Below are 4,992 nucleotides of genomic sequence, written 5' to 3' on the forward strand. Positions count from 1 at the left end.
AGGAGGCAAGTCATACCAAGGTCAGAAACAAACTTATAATTATCAGTAGATGAGAGGAACAAGATAAGTTATCATGATGAGGCCTTGTTTGAATTTTGAAATTTTAAAAGACTTAATTGTTCTTAGAAAAGAAAGTCCAATTCTAGCTGGAATTCAGACCATTATTCCAGCGGGGGCCTTCTGAAATAACCATGAGGATGAGATGGGATCCGTAACCAGATCAGGAAGAGGACACAGCATTCATGCAGAGAGTGACGCCTGCATAAGAAGTCCTTTACCAAGCCTTAACTACATGGGACTCACTCTTCTTAAGAAAGCTCTATCTGCTCTAGTGGCTGTGCTCCCTGGGGGGGCCTTGTAGTCAGTATTAGGCGGGAACTACGTCTCCTTGGGTGTTTAAGAACGAACCCCAGCGGAAGTAGGCAAGACTTCCATCAGTACCAAGGTTTTCCAAGGTTTACCAAAGCAAGATTCAAATCCAGGCTGGAGTGTGGATAGCAAAAGAGATTTGAACAGTGACCTGGACTCAACCAACTTGAACTGCGATGGTCCTAAGATGTAAGTAAAAGTTATCCATAGGTATGCAAAACTTTACCAAGGAGAGAATGAAATGGAGATTGAAAGGTTTAGGAGGCAAAAGGGTGAGAAAGAAGGAAGGTAGACTGGGAAAGTTAAAGCGGGCGGGTTTATTTCTGCACTCCCGGACTGAGCTCACCAAATCGAAGACGGAGGAAGATGAGTCTGCACCACAGTGGAGGCCTGCGCAGTTTTTAAGCAAGGGGGTCAGGTTACGTCCGGAAGGGGCGGTTCTCCGGAAGTCAGGTGTCTAGAAGGGGCGGTTCTCCGGAAGTCAGATGGCCAGAAGGGGCAGTTCCCCGGAAGTCAGGTGTCCGGAAGGGGCGGTTCTCCGGAAGTCAGGTGTCCGGAAGGGGCGGTTCCAGAAGCCAGGTTGGGAGGGACGGTCCAGCCTTCGCAGCTCTGGTTGCAGTGCCCTTCCGCGTTCCCCCGACCTAACAGAGATGGTAATTTGAAAATAATAATATGCTTTTCCTAGTACATGGCTTATTATATTCATCTGTAGTGAGGAGTAATTAGGACTATTACCAATAGAATAGAAAGAAAAAACACAATAATTATCTTGGTTTGCCAAGGCTGCTATGACAAATGCCACACAATGGGTTGACTTCGACAGCAGGAATTTGTTATCTCACAGTTTTGGAAGCTACAAGTCCAACATCAAGGCATTGCCAGGCCATGCTTTCTCCAGGGTCCATAGGATCCTGGTGTTATCTTGTCAGTAATACTTGATGTTTCTTGGTTAGCATCTCTGCTCCACGGCATGGGAATCTGTCTCATTCTCTGGCTTCTCCGGCCTGAGTGCTTTTACTTTTCCTCTGCTTATAAGGCCACTGCTGCCCTCCTTCAGTTTGGCCTCATCTAAATCGGATCTCTAAAGATCCTATTCACAAATGAGTCCTCACCTACTGGACTCTTCCAATAACACTTACAAGAGTAGAGGGGTTAAGACTGAAATATGTCTTTGTGGGTGACATGATTCACTCTACCAAAATAATTTTCAGAATTGATCCCTTTTATGTTAGCAGCCCTCTGACTCATTTGCGTAGCAGTATGCTTTCTGGAGCATGGAAGGGCAGAGTCTGGGTCTCAGCTGTGAATTACACATGACCTATAGTGGATCTTGTCTCGGTGTTTGATCTTAACATGTCTCAGGGCATCTGTCAAAAAATGTAGATGACATCCATCACATATGCTTTGGCAGAGAAAAGATTTGGAATAACTACCATAAACAATGAGCACTTAGTTTGCATAATAAGCATTTTGGAGAGGCATTGGGGCTGGCGATGACAGGAGCCTAAGAGTTGTAAAGCCCCTTCCAGCAGGAGGAAGCATCAGCCCTTCAATGGAGAGTGGAAGATGAGTTCTAAAGGTCCCCCCAGCAGGGGACACCATGAACCCTTCAGTGCTTTAGGACACAGAGCTGAGCACCTCACCAGCCTCAAGTGCACCAGACTAGGCAGTGGCGGCAGTGGCCTTCTGGCCTGCAGCAAGGACCCCTGAGAAGAACTGCGCTGGAGTTCAACAGGATTATTTGAAAGGAGGATCATTGTTTTGTCACTTCTGGCCTCATCTTTCATCTCTAACTTCTCATTGCCTTCCCTCTTTGTCTCCCACATCTGTATTTTCAGAATCGAATCAGGTACCTGCCACCCATTAGAAGTATTTCTGATATCTTATGAAGAATGCATGGCTATTAAAAAAGTACTACTGGGTGGACAGAGCAAATATCAGGAGAGAAGAGTTTTCTGAAAACTTTTCTCAGAAAGGACCATCTTTTCTGCTCAAGGGGTAATGCAAGGAGCTTGGCTGGGGCCAGAGATGATATTCAAAACATTTAATAAGTGGGATGACAGCCACCATCACATTGTGATGTCAGCAATAGGCTGGGGTAGACCAGGCATCAGCCCTTCAGATGCTGGGTTTTAAGATGGCCTCAGGGTACCAGGGTTGTGGCAGGCCATATGGGGTAGGATTTTGACAACCACTCCATCTTTGTCCTGGCTTTTGGCTGAGTCAGCCTGGGAGCCTTCTAGGGAACTGGGCCTTCCTAGGAGAGAGTTCACAGACCCAGCACATGGCCTGGGAGGATGCACAGCAAGAGCAACTGCAGCCAACAAAGCACCAAGCAGAGAGGCAGGAGCCACATTTCCCACTTACAGTTTTGGGGGATGCATCAGGGGCGAGAAACGTCTGATGTGTGGGCACACCAGAAGACCCCAGAGCAAGGCTGGTGAGGAGCACCCAAGCCATCAGCTGTTCTGCAGTAAGTCTCAGTTGAATGCCCCTTCCCTCCGCACACAAGGGAAGAAGAAGAGCTGGACCTCTGAAAGCCCACCGATGGACTTGGAGTCCCAGGCCACCATTGCACTCCCAGATCTTCTGGGACAACCCCTCTCTGTGAGGGTGGGCTTTGAAGCCTGGGACAAGAAAGGGCGTTTCCAGCTGCAGGGTGGCAGAGCTTCAGCTAGAACCCAGATCTCCAGCTCCTATCCAGATGGCCTTTCTCCTGTCCACCCCAGAAGAGTGCAGGCTCCACAATCAGCCAGATTTTGGCCTCCTTTGTGGCCTGCTGCATGGTGACCATGTGTCACTGAGAAGCTGCTTTGCCCCTTTGCCCTAAGTACTCATCTGTAAAATGGGAGCAGTTATAGCTTCCTCATGTAATGTGTGGAAATGCCCGGCCCATTGTAAGCTCTCATCAAACATTGGTCATCCCTAATATGGCAGCTTTTATTGTCAGTTCTTTCCTAACTCTGGAATATTTTGGTTGGCATTATCCAAATGTGGGCACCAAACCCTGAATTCGTTGAGACGGGTCCCAGCCCTATGAGTCTTTGCCTCATGGTCCTCTGCACCTGTTTCTACTCCAGCCACAAGTCGCCTGGCAAGTGGCCTTCTGAGAGGACGGCTGACCGGACCGGGTGTACCCTGACCAGGTCACTAAAGTTGGCAGATGTTTAGCACAGGGCTTGGAGACAGGGCTGCTCCTTTGGGCAGCTTTCTTAGCAATCTGAAGGTTTAGGGTCTTGGTGGCCACCCATTGGCAGGTCTGAGGGTGCTGCCTGCTTTAGGGGAGCCCGGGATGGGGAAAGGAATTAAATTGTGATGACTCTGAATCCGCAGCCCTGAAGCTGGTTCATCTGAACCTAAATGGTCAGCGTTCCTGCAAGTCCTCACCAGGGCGGGGGCTGGAGGCTGCGCCCTGGGGGCACTGCGCCGGGGGCTGACTCGTGATGTCTTTCTATCAGCCCTAACACCCGCTGGTTCCCGAACCCCTTATTTCTTCAGCCTAAAAGTGAAGGAAAAGAGAAAAACAATGTCTAGTTAACCAAGGGTCATTGTTCATTGGACTTTAAGTTAATTACAGTGTTTGACCCCCACCCACTCCAGGCAAACTCCCCCTTTACCTCCTTTGTGAGAATCGACACGAAAGAAAGGAACAGAATGTATGTTTTTCCCCTTGATTTTCAATGCATGTGCTGACCGATCAGATGGTGTGTCCTAAGCAGCCCCTGGATCTGTCTCCAAAACCCACATGTGAGATTCCGGGGCTCACCGAGAACGTGTGCAGTGTGGATCCTGTCCAACCAGGAGGCAAGTCCTCTTTTGTTCGGTTGTGGAGTCCCTGAGCTGCTGGAGCCCTGCCGGGGCCAGAGAGGGCCAGGTGGATGGATGGTCTGTGGAAGAGGCTAGAAGGAGAGAAGGGGAGAGCCTGCCGTGTGAGCAAAAGGGCGTCTTGGCCTAAGAAAACCTTGTAGGGGCCGAAATAAAACTTCTTAACTTAAAAAACTTTGACAGTAATGAGTTCCAGCTGTGTGGCAGAGCAAATCCCGAAGTCGGAATAGTTTCCCTAGAAAGAAAGTCAGGCCCTGAGCCGGGCAAGTCTCCGCCCTCAGCATGCCCCCACCTTCCTTATCTAAACCAGGGGCGGTTTAATCTGATGATTAAAAACTAGGGCCCTCTGGCCTAATCCCAACGTCTCTTCCCTGCTTTTGTCAATCAAGGGTTTTTGGAACACGGTCAGTACGATTGTTGTATTTCGACCTACAAGCTGAGGAGCCGCAACTGACAGCAGATGCCCACAAGTCCTAAAACATGCACTCTCTGCCCTTTATAGAAGCTTGAAGACTCCTGCTCTCAGTAAATTTTAACGTTATCTGAGTGTTTGTTGCCTATCTATATCTCTATCAAAGCTTTGATCTCATTTAACTATAGATTTAGAAGAGTAAGTGTCTTCAGAGATCATGAAGTCCAGTTGATTTTGGATGAAAAATTGAGGTTTGCACAATAAAGTAACTTGTTCAGGGTTAGTTAGTGGTAAAGCTGTGGCTCCCCCCTGGGAGCCTCTTCCACCAGATGAGCTGCCTATCAAAACGGGAGCTCATCCCCGCAGCGAATGAACCAAAGGGACAG

At 48.7% G+C, this 4,992-nt stretch overlaps 1 long non-coding RNA gene across 1 annotated transcript; it reads left to right on the forward strand.

Annotated features, from left to right (window-relative positions):
- Window positions 1-934: 934 nt before the first annotated feature.
- LOC143642876 (uncharacterized) lies at window positions 935-4,735 on the forward strand. The gene is made up of 3 exons (XR_013155964.1): window positions 935-2,842; window positions 4,071-4,173; window positions 4,584-4,735. It is a non-coding gene; the product is annotated as an uncharacterized LOC143642876 (long non-coding RNA).
- Window positions 4,736-4,992: the final 257 nt, after the last annotated feature.

This window comes from Tamandua tetradactyla, chromosome 7, assembly GCF_023851605.1.
Source record: "Tamandua tetradactyla isolate mTamTet1 chromosome 7, mTamTet1.pri, whole genome shotgun sequence".
Classification (NCBI taxonomy): Eukaryota; Metazoa; Chordata; class Mammalia; order Pilosa; family Myrmecophagidae; genus Tamandua; species Tamandua tetradactyla.